This window comes from Vanessa tameamea, chromosome 22 (assembly GCF_037043105.1).
Source record: "Vanessa tameamea isolate UH-Manoa-2023 chromosome 22, ilVanTame1 primary haplotype, whole genome shotgun sequence".
In the NCBI taxonomy this organism is placed as follows: domain Eukaryota; kingdom Metazoa; phylum Arthropoda; class Insecta; order Lepidoptera; family Nymphalidae; genus Vanessa; species Vanessa tameamea.
In genome coordinates, this window is record NC_087330.1 from 2,283,621 (window position 1) to 2,295,943 (window position 12,323).

General features: G+C 32.0%; 1 protein-coding gene across 6 annotated transcripts in view; it reads right to left on the reverse strand.

Annotated features, from left to right (window-relative positions):
• The window catches only part of LOC113394834 (brain tumor protein), a 465,726-nt gene that overhangs the window by 75,500 nt on the left and 377,903 nt on the right, over positions 1 to 12,323 (reverse strand). For 5 of the 6 annotated variants that reach the window (XM_026632266.2, XM_026632260.2, XM_026632265.2 and 2 more), the window contains exon 3: positions 6,109 to 6,187. The exons of the other annotated variant lie outside the window; for it this stretch is intronic. The gene's annotated coding sequence lies outside the window, so the exon portion shown is untranslated. The remainder of the gene's footprint in view (positions 1 to 6,108; positions 6,188 to 12,323) is intronic. 6 annotated transcript variants of the gene reach the window in all.

The window sequence follows — 12,323 nt, forward strand, 5'->3', positions numbered from 1 at the left end:
GTTTCAGTGTTTTGGGCATGACAGAGCAACAGACAGGCAAAGTTACTTTCGCATTTATAATATTAGTATAGATTATAATTGTTATATATGTGCGATATTTTTTCATTAAGCTTAAGCTTTTTATATGTACAGTCAGAATAAGAAAACCTCTGTCAGTTTTCAAATTCATTCCTTTATCAAGTCGTAAACTCTTAGTACCTTTTGAAACTAAAGCACTAAACAGACAACTGCATATAAAATTAAACTAAAATAGTAAGATAACTTGGTTGAAAATAGTGTAACATCTTTGGACTACGTCTAGTGTCATATCAACATGAAAACTTTTTAATGGCCTAATAAGTCATTACAAGATTAAAATTACATAGATATGATATCTTCTACTGAATTGTCAAGTGTCATATATTTTCTTGCGATATCTTGCAATTTTACAACAATTAGAATAAAAACGCTTGCAATATTATTTGGCCGTTATTTGAGTAACGGTTAATGTAATGACGTGACGTGTGATGAATGGTTCCATCGGCACCGGGAAGTGGTGGGGATTCCTTGGCCTGCAAAAGCGGCGGATATAAACCCTATCGAAAATCTATGGCGTGTGATGGTGCAGCGGTGGATAAATAATGATAGTACCAAAGCAGCTGTCTTAGAACATTGCCGAAGTGTTTGGAAGAGCTTCAGAGGAATCGACATATGCTCTCGCCTTGTTGGATCAATGCGACAGCGACTACAAGCTGTGATTGATACGAATAGCGGATATACTCGTTTTTAATAAAATAAATAAGATTTGTTTAAATTAATAAATTTTATCGTAATTACTATTTATGTTTACTATTTTATTTACTACTTCCGTCTTGAGGTTTCACCCGCGTTCCCGAAAGATTTTATGTTTTTCCGGGATAAAAAGTGTCCAATATGTTATTCCAGTACATATTCTATCTGTGTGCAAAATTTTATCCAATCCGTTCAGTAATACGTGAAAGAGTAACAAACATCCATCCATACCTCAGAGAAATCAGCCAGATCCATACGCACAAACTTTCGCGTTTATAATATTAGTAGGAAGTAGGATTATTAGTATGCACTCTCTTTTATAAGAGACAAGACAATGTCCTAATCTCCGATGTTACACGAGCATTCACGAAGGGCTATGAGGTTTCGTGTAAAATTGGTAATTGTCATCCCGATTGACGGCTTCTTATTATTATCATAGCTTTTAAATGCTATTATACTCTTTGCTAGATGCGACTTATGACATTGCGACGCAATATGTCATACTCAATCGGTAAAGCAGGTTATCGCTCATACTGAGCACTCGAAAATAGATCTTACGGTGACGAGCCTTTTCTTGCCGCGACTGTACATATATACTTATATAATATCATCAATCTTTATCACAAAATCCAGCAACACCCCACGAGTCTATAACGCAAGTTCATAAAGACCGTCAAATATGAAAACTTTGGCGTCGTGTGCTATGCTAATTTACATCTTAAATATGTATAACAATTAAGAAGGAACTACGGTACGAATTCATTTGAATTTCATGCTTTACAAATTTCAAATTCCGCCGAGTTAGTGACTCCACAGAAGTTAATGAAGAAAAATATATAATACAAGATTTCGCCAGCAAATTCGGCCGCGTGTATGGGGCGAGGAGTGCGGTAGGTATTTGGTACAGAAAAGTAGCCCATTTCCTTGGGATTCAAGCTTCTTTCATATCAAATTTCATCAAATTTAGTTCAGCGGTTTGACCGTGAAAGTGAAACAGACAGTTACTTTCGCATTTATAATATTAGTACAGATGATAAACACGAGATGTAATGGTAGGCTTATATGAATTCCGTTTGTATTTTGCTCATCTGGGTAGGTACCGTCCACCCATCATATATTCTATTGTCAAGCAGTAATACTTAATATTGTACTGTTTCGGCTATAAAAGTGAGTGAGCCAGTGTAACTACAGGCATATATAACCTAACATCTCAGTTCCCAAGGTTGGTTGGAATAGGTTAAAATTTTATTCGACCCTTATGTCTACGGACAGTGGTGACACAGCATCCCCATCAGCGAGTCCGCTTACCGATGCCATAAAAAAACCATTTAACGGATTTTGAAACATTTTGCATAAAACTAGATTAGTTATACTCATTAGTCTTAGTTACATAGATTATGTGAACGATCGTACGTTCAAATCTGAGTAAGCACTGTTTGCCAACATTTCCCCTTAAAAATAAAACATTGTCAGTAAATATAGATGACATTTCGGAACAAATTCTAAGCCAATCAGTTTGCACTTAATCAGCTTGATCGATTAAGTTAATATAGTAATCCAGTATACCAAAATCACCTACAATTCAGACATACAGAGCAGTCTAAAATACATTTCAACACTGATCAGTTTTCCGTGTATTCGTATAAATCTTTAGGAATTTTCGTATTTCAGTAACCATTCGAAACGTTGGTCGAGCCCTTTGGTAGCTGAAGTCGGGATTAATCGAAATACACTACTGAAATTTTGCACCATTTAAATGCGCAGTTTTAGAGTCGTTATATATTGTCGAAATAGGTATAACTTATATAAATATGATTTCGATTCTTTGAAAATCATTGTATAATTAACATTCCGAGCTGACGGTAACTTTGAATTTACTTGAATTCGCAACATAACGTTTCAACAATTCTTGATATTGATTTAATTTTTACATTGGCATTTTATTAGTTTATGTACAAATTTAAGATTTATCTTGGACTACGCTCTTCAGTTTGTTTAAATAAGTATCTACTTGTATCACAAGTATCTCTGTTAGAGCAGCCGTAGAAGTTTTATCTCAAAAGAGTTCTTAGTTAATTTTTAACATGAACAGAAGTCAAGTGGGCGCTATTTTTTTAAGTAGGATACAATATTTAAGCTGTTTTTGTGAACTCAGTAGTTTTGTTTTAAAAAGAAATATATTTTTTAAGCGCAATTGCAAACGGCATGATAGAAAGTCTTCCTACAAATTTTATGTCCAATAAAAGTATAAACACATTTTTTTTATATTGTAAATAGAAAATATGAAATATTCGCAATAACAAATTAAAATCAAAGATTTATCAATTTCGTTATTTGTATTCAAATGGCAAGCGTTATAAATTGTTCAAAATCGGAAATTAATTCGGAAATCATAGTGTCATTGCCTGTTTCCGAACCGAAGAAACTATGTCATCTGTATTTTAATCTGTGGTTTCCATTGGGGTATAAATTTGGACAAATTTCGTACAATTAAAAACAAAGTTTGACGACAGTCGTAATTTGATTTAACTTTGATAGGAAATGTTTATGAATTAATTATTAATAGATGTCCGATGTAAATATATATACGCATATCATATATCATATGTATTTTATCTATGAGCAATTATCTTACAAATTGAATTTCGAACAGGAATTCTCGTATTACCATAGACAAAAGCCTTATCGCAATACGGCGTTAAGTGCTTCGAAAATGGAACACGTCATTCGAAACTTCAAGTATTGTCGTTGTAATGGCGTCCTCAAGGAGCGCCTTTCGTAAGCTATTTAAATTACTGGTCCATCTTGTTGTTTATTTCACTTAGACCCGACATTTCTTAACAATGTATTTGTTTCACAGATAAAACATTAATTAACTCGCCTACTTATGACACAATGAGGTTTCAGGTGCGTACCTTATGTGTGTTAAATACAAGACTGTTAATTATTATAGGTATTGCATACAAGATTGTTTGTTAATTAAACTATATCAAAATATAAGAACTCCTTATTATTTATCTATTAGGTATAAACGAATAACTAACATTTTTCTGACCTGTTTATCACCGAAAAAGCATTTAAAACCGCTTTACGTTAAATTCTCTTAAAGGACACATTAGATACATCTCGTCACATTATTTGAACTATATTTAAAACTAAGTTTGAATTTTAAATACATCGACAATATTTATATTTAAAAAAAAAGAGATATTAAACATATAAATAGTTATCATCCGCAGAAACGACCATTGGAACCTGATAAAATACGAATGGTTAGATAATTATCTATACTATACTAATATTATAAACGTTGAAGTAACTCTGTCTGTTTGTTGCTCTTTCTCTGAATTGAATTTGATGAGATTTGCTATGAAGCAAGTATTCCTTTTTTACGTCTAATACCGACTTAAAGAACAAAACCGCAGGCGTAAAGTAGTATTATATATATGTATAGTTCATTAAACGGCTTGATGGTTGAATTTAATTGGCTAGTACAATCGTCGTCTATGTGTCTAGTCATTTACACGACCGGAAACTAGATAAAGAAATAGAAACAGTTGACATTTAAACACACGATTACATTGTACGCAGTAACGAAAAACATAAACTTTAGATTGAACTTGATTGTGGAAAATGATTTGCGGATACTTTTGCACAACCTCGTACGATAACTATCTTGTAGAAAGGTTTACACAGTGTTTGTTTTTTTATATTTGCATGTTATAGACTCTTCATGTTATCGAGAACATAATCAAGTATGTATGCTATATTTGGTCTAAGCACACATATAAAACTTTTTTTTTTTTTTTTACGAAGAAAGTTACTATCTCGATCGCTGTGAATTAATTTAAAAAAAAAATAAGCATTATTGTATCATAGACAAATAGGCACGGTTCGTTAGTATAACATAAATAATAATATAATGTTAGATATTTCATTGAATTTAGGGTACATGAGTTTACACAGAACTTAAGAGCTTAATTGTAAATTGTGTTCGGATACGAAGGATCGACGTTGGGACAAAATCTAAATATATTCTCAGGCACGTGTCATGTGTAGCGTGTACTTTTGCCGATGTATAATAGATCTGTTTGTACATGAAATTCGAATAGATTTTAACAAACGCGCTTAGAGATTACAAGATCAATACACTATTTATCATTTAATTTAATTTATTCATGTTCATATAAGATATTTTATCACAGTATAACTGTGGGTGCTCGGAAATTATTTTCTATGCTAATATTATGAAGTTGAAAATTTTTTTCGTTGAACGTGTTAGAAAATTAAATGTCGGGATAAGGCCCTTTTAAATGGTAAAACAATTCAATAGTTTAATACAGGTTTCTATTGACTGAGTGCAAATTAAAGATATCTATGGAAAAAAAACGCGGTTCGATTTCAGGATTGCCCAATAAACATTAATGGATTTTTCTCTTAAATCAAAGCGTACGTATTAGGGGACGTATTAGGGGTCTAAATTATATTCCCATTATTTTGTGAAATACATAAATATATTACATATATAATCTTTCTTTCGATAGTCTGTGATTAAAAGGGATTTACAGTGTTGAAAAGCCAAAAGTAACCTAAAAAAATTACAATAACTTTTATAAATATTATTATATACTTATTGTACTCATTTTCATATAAATTATATTAAATATATATAAAAAATATTAACAAAACGGTTTTATTTTAATTGAGTAATCAGATACTATATTTTTATATTTTAAAATTCACCATCTAATATAGTGAGTGGATTCAGGCATTTTAGCATAAGTAACTTGGTTACGTTAAATATGCAAAATCCGCCTTAATTTAATGAGATTAAAGTCTAAACTCGTTTAGCATGCCAACTCCATATATTAATTGTACAATCAAGACCTAAGCAAACATTAAAACGGCGTGTTTGTATAATTATTATTACTGTTGAATTTTCCAACAATGGCTTTCGGGATGGAAAACTCCCGTTCGTTCAAATTAATTATATACCTAAGTATATGTACCTATGTCAAATATATAATTATAAACAACGTCGGAAACATATCGTTTTTGTGTATAGTTGAAAAAAATTTTGCAAGAGAAGGCTTGCAAAATGGAGAGAAGCCCAGTAGTGGGGCATTTATAGTCTGTTAGCTCTATGTACAGTTCATATTCCTTTTTTAAAAAAGATATTAAATAACACAATATTTACTATTTTTTATAATTTTAAATGATCACCCTCACAGTCCACTGCGATTGTAATTTCTCTATTTCCATACAAATATTAGAGAAGATTGAAAATGTACAGTCTGTGGTTTAGTTCAAATTAGTATTAAAAAAAAAACAACATACGTTTGATATCGTACGCGGCGATATCTAATTCATGGTCGCCGGCCAGAGCGCCTCGTCCGCTCGCTTGGTACCACAATATCTGCAACAAGTAATAGTATAGGTATAAATCTTAGATGAAACTCCAAATTACAAACAAAATTGTAAAAGGTCGATATGAATACTAATAACATATTTTATATATATTTAAACTGCTGAACCGATTTAGATGAAATTTGGTAGAGATAGTTTAAGTCCCAGGCAAGGACATAGGCTCCTTTTTTAAATCACTCCCTGAGAGGGTAAAAATGCCTTTCCCTTTGTTGATTTGTGTGCTATAGGCTATAGTAAAGCCGTAGGTTCAGCTAGTATTTGAATAAAATCGGATGTGTCTGAGTTGAGACCGCCACGAAGGATGACGTAAAAGCATTCTAAACTCAAGTTTATTTGTGATTCAATATTTGAGAGGTACTGAGCTACATGCGGGCTGCTATGAAAGACATCGTAGTCGAATTTTTAGTTTCAATATTACAATAATATTAAATATATATAAGAATAAATATAAATATTAATATATATATATATATTGTTTCTTTATATATATAACTTAGTTATATATATTGAAGTACTCGTCGCTCGAGCTCGACGCAATTGCAGACACCAAACTACTTCCTTGTGCGGGGTCCTGTGCCTGCGAGGCGGAGCTGAGCGGCGGGTCCGAAGATGGTTTGTTGTGCGCTAATTATTACTATTATTATTAAATGCTAATGACTAATCGGTCGGTATTTGGATATATGATGTTTTTATAGTTTCACGTATATATTTATAATAAATAGTATTCATGTTGTTAAATTTGCTACATTTAAACAAAGGAAATCTATTAACTTAACCTTTTTTAATAATGTGATATATAAATTGGTTAATAATTTTGTGATACTTTAATAGGCTTTCGTAATATTTCCTTCAAATATTTTACAATAAAATGTTTATAGATCGTGACCTTTACGAGACATGTCGTAATAACGAAATCAAATTATTTTTGTAATATCGTGTGTTAAATAGTATTAAAAAATTATTTTATAAATTGGATTTCTTAGTGACAGTTCAAATGGATATATTAGGTATATAAGTATTCGAGTTTTAATATTCACGACGACAAAATCAAATTGCTCGGAATTAGTACAATCGTTTGTTAACAAAAAAAAAATAAAAAACCCGCCAGCATTGTTTGAAATGAACCGTAGAGAAATAAAAAAGAACATTTCCTTATCACGATTTTAAAGTCTTTAATCAAAATCAACGGTCACAAAATTATAATCGTATAATCCTTTTTGTATCGCAGCGGGCATTCAAAACGGTTTGTTCCATTATGAGCGAGTTTTAGCCTTGAAATAAAAAAAAGGAACGGCCCAGGTAGCAACGTCCCGAGCCGTCTAAACGAGCAATGGTTTAAAGCGGATGAAATAGAGGATTTGATATAAAAAAAAAAAAGTTGAGTCACCTTTGAGATGCGGGATTTATATAGTATATATTTTATATAAAATTGTCCTTTTAGATACAACATTTATTTGATACGACCTGATATTTATTGCTATCCAGAACGTTCTAACTTCTTCTAAAAAATAAATGTGTTACTACGTCATGATGATACGTTGAGATCAGAGTCGTCTCAAGCTATGCTGGTGCCCTTGGGCACCCATGAATTTGGGACCCTTTTGGTAGATATTTACTACCATGTGTGAATAATTTGCTTATAGCCAGGCCTTAAGTATAGTTTCAAATAAACGGTGCGGTAATTTTCGTAAATTCGTAGGAATCTGATTCGTTGTACAATCTTATGGCTATAGTATATAATTGTTGGTTCTTTGGGGCCCTCTCAGAATGGGGGCCTTGGGCACGTGCCCCATGTGCCCTGTGGTAAAGATGGTAATGGTTGAGATGTGGTCGTAGACTTCGTTTAGTAGCAAATACTACATTAAATTAAACAAAGAAACACATAAAATATGTCAATATGTAAGTAATACTGGAAAATTGAAAAATGAAAATACATAGATTTATTTGGTTTTATCTTTTTTTCTTCGTGTTTGAAATATCAAGACAGAAAGCGAAAGGAAATTGAACGCATTCTAATAACAGCTCACACAAGGTCCTGTAATTTGGACCATTATAACACTAAGCTATTTCGCAAACGTTCAATTCAATCAATCACAATCATGGACATATTGTTGTGTATAATTAATCTCTTATTAGCTGTAATTGATGTGGAATTTTCGTGTTGCTCAATTACAAACTATTGAAAGACAAAAGGTTGAATGGTATCACTATTTTCAGATATATAATCCTCTGGCTCTTGCAGAATATTAATTAGTTTTCAGAAACAATTTATTTGTTGATTTCAACACTTTGGGTAATATAAAAATGACTTGTTCATAAAAAACAGCTAGTATTGACATATTTTATGATGTACAATAGAAATTTATTCGTAATAATAGACAAGAAACAAAATTTTGAAAATTAACTGAGTTAATTTTCAAAGAAGTATCCATCAACGATAACTTCTAAAGTAACGTAAGTCTTCAATAAAAGTCAACGATTCCTCTCAGTTCCGTCATGTTTCATTAATTTGTCCGACTTTTCTCAAAGTCAATAATAACGTTCCGTTGCCTTTGATCGACAAAACAAACTTGATATGAACATTTGTAAAATTAGTGACAGTAAATATTGATGGAAGAGTTTTATGTTTAGCAAATTGCTCGCTTTTATGTACAAAATTAATGTATTTTACAGTGTATTCTGTTTACTTAATATTTTAGTCACCATTTTTGAATGTGTCACTGGTTGCTGCGCAATAAATTTTGTTTTAAAACGCATTCATTTGTTTTGTATTGGGAAATATACAAGAACTTCAGACATTGATCAAGTGTGCCTAGTCGATAGAAGGAGGTGAAGTTTGTTAAGATATTGTTAAAAATACATGCTGCCCATTTCAATGATAAGACAATGGAAAAATCTTTCCTCAAACGTGCTTACAAAAATATATTCCTATTATTAATACATGTGAAATTGTTATGACGCTGTTCTTGGTAAATGTAATTCTCATACGTGTCGCCAAAAATGTTGTTACTTTATAACTTTGAGCTTTATTAAAATTGTTTACAACCCTTAGGGTAGACGTCATGAAAACACTTGGCATTGTTTGCAAAGTTAACAGCCGTATGCGCGCATAATTTGCTTTTTTGCTATATTAAGAATTGGCACTTTTATATTGGCTTTTTTAGTTTAAGTACAATATTCGGGTCTAGTTTAAGTACAATAGTATTATTATGTATCATATTGTGTTTTTTATCAAAAATATATTATTAAATTTACTAAAAAAAAATACATTATCAAAAACTAGAACAATCATAACTATACCGTAATGGCTATTAAAATTAATCTAACTAGTTAAAACAATCAAAACGAACCTGCCTAACCTAGACAATGATTCGAGGATAACCTATTCACTGGAAATCTATTAATAAACCAAGTCATTAATTCAGCCCTACTCAATAAACCTGACCCGGTCGGAGACCACGACAACGCAAACATAGTATATGCAAAATGCCCACATCGACCGTTGACGAGGGTCCGATTCTATTTGCAAACACCTGACGGCAGATCGAAGCACCTTTAACATTTGCGACTTAATTAAGGAACTGTAATATTGAACGACGGTTATGTCTTCATTTGCATCTGTTGATTTTACATATACTATGTCGTTTTGCGGTAGACTAAATATTTAGAATTCACTTATAAATTACCAATTTCCATAGCTTTTACGCTAATGGTCACAAGTCCTGTTGACATTTATGACAGTTTAGTTCATATGTGTATGTATTTAACACGTTTATTAATGGGTGTCTACACTTTTCCAATAGCGGAGACAGTTTAAGTCAGTCAGTTTTATTGGATACAATAATATTAAAAATATATATATTCTTTTATTTTTATCATTACCGAGTTTGCTGTATTTATACGGCTAATGTTAAAATTGTGCGTCTAGGTCACGCAACTTCAACATCAATGTAACCTTTAGTTAGCCGTAACCGAGTTAACTGCAAAGTTGGTAGCACCAAGAACAACTGAACTGTTGGACAAATAAACACGTAGAGTACATACAAACTGTAACTTATTTATACACGCTACTCGTACACATGGTTTCATATGCATTTATTTATGATCCTTATTCCGATGCCCATAAAGTAAAGAATTGAATGAAACACAAAGCTGAGTCAACGCACGAGACTCCAAAGAGCTAATGAATTGAGACGGCACGGGAAATTGTTACCTCCTTTACTGTTATACTCGCCTGGTACTTAGTTCTTGGTGCTCGAGCGGATTTCGGAGAGATCGTTTTGATTTTTTTTAATTTAACGTATTCTCACAAAATTAGACGTTTGAAGGCGAAATTGCCCTTTCAAATGCTTGTTTTAATTTTCTTTCCGAGTTCTACTTTTTGGTACAATTTAAATCTCAGATTGACCATTAAGGTTTCATTGGGTATATACATTTAATTTTAAATTATCAAGTAATTGAAATCACTGTAGATTATCAGAATAACATTATATCATTTAGATAATGTTTGCTAATGTTTACTTAAGTACGCTACGATTCAGATGAAATTTAGTTACGGCTAGGCAAAAGTAATCTTCTCCTGAGAATGTTGGAGCTCGTTCCACCAACCCTTCGTAGAGGTGGTAGTGGCACAATTAAATCCGATACATTCAACTATCTCACAATGTTTACCTTGACCGTCGACCACGAGATGTATCATTAATGTAAATGAAATTTTTGAAAATTTAATCATGCTTGCTCGGAGTTAAAACACTTAATTTTCCGTTCAGATACACGTGGTCTATTCGGAGCTCAACTTAACACAGGTGAGTTTTTTAATATTAGCACAGGCTCAGGCACAGGTGGGTACTCCTCGATAATGACTTAGTATCGCTATCGTAGAGCAACAATTTTATTTTAACTGTTGGGTGGATCTTTGAATTATTTTGATGTTTTTTTTTATCTTTAAATATATCCAGTTTACGTCAGGATTAAATCCTATATACCGTTGACTAATTTAGACTTAATTTTTTTTATAGAACATACATAGACACATGCAGCGATAATTAAAGTTTCAAACGCATTGAAAAAGTAAGCAATTTGTGTTTGATATCCTTCAGAAAGTCATATTTAACTATTTTTGTTGTAAACTTAAAAACATACAATTTTTTGTCACCGACAAGTGTTTATAACATAAGAGTATCCAATTTACCTTTAGTAGAGCTTTGATGAACATTATGAATGAATTTCTGTGAAAGCATACCGTTGATTTCTAAATTTTGGCTTTCACATTTAAATCACCGTGTATTGGAACGTGAATTTTCAATTACATAAGGCGAAAATCGTGAGTAAACCGAAAAAAAAAAATAATTAGTACAGGGATAATTACTTTCCGGTGAGGGGGATCTGACTACAAACATCCGTGACGTCAACATTTTAACGGTTTCTGTCGTCATTTCAAATAATGTATTTTACGTGTACGTTAATTTATTCGATATTTAAGAAAAAAATACTTTCTATTCTTGTTAAGTAATAATGTTAAGTAAAAGTATCAAGTTAGTGACGTAACGATTCTTCAGTTAACTTGTTTAAATTAGAGATAGAGAAATTTGATATTTCATTTCTGTTTGAGGATAAGAGTACGGTGGAAAGAGAAAGATTCAAGTGGACTTGTCCTATTTATTTCGGACCAGCACAGTGTGTAAGCGCTTTATAAAAACTTAACAGCATGACTGTCTGACGCCATTGCTTTTAACTTTTCTTATTTATTTCTTACCCACGGCTTAAGATGGGGTGGCTCCATTCTACAATAGGACCATAGACCATACGGCTTTTCAATAGCAAGTACGCGGTTGTATTGACTCCGATTTTCTACATAAACATGCAATTTGTTGATGTTTTTAATATATCTTATAGGTTATGAATCTTAATCACAAATTAATTGGTAAAAATCAGAGAGGGTTGCTTAGAAAAGCCGAAATCTTTAGGTAACGTTAGGTCCATGTATGTATTCAAACATACATAACGTTGAAATACATGATTTATATTTTTTAGTGATACAGAAAATATAATGAAATATATAGGTGTATTCGTTACGTCGGTAAAGGAGAGAGTTATCAAAATTATTCCGAAGCGATCATAAAAAT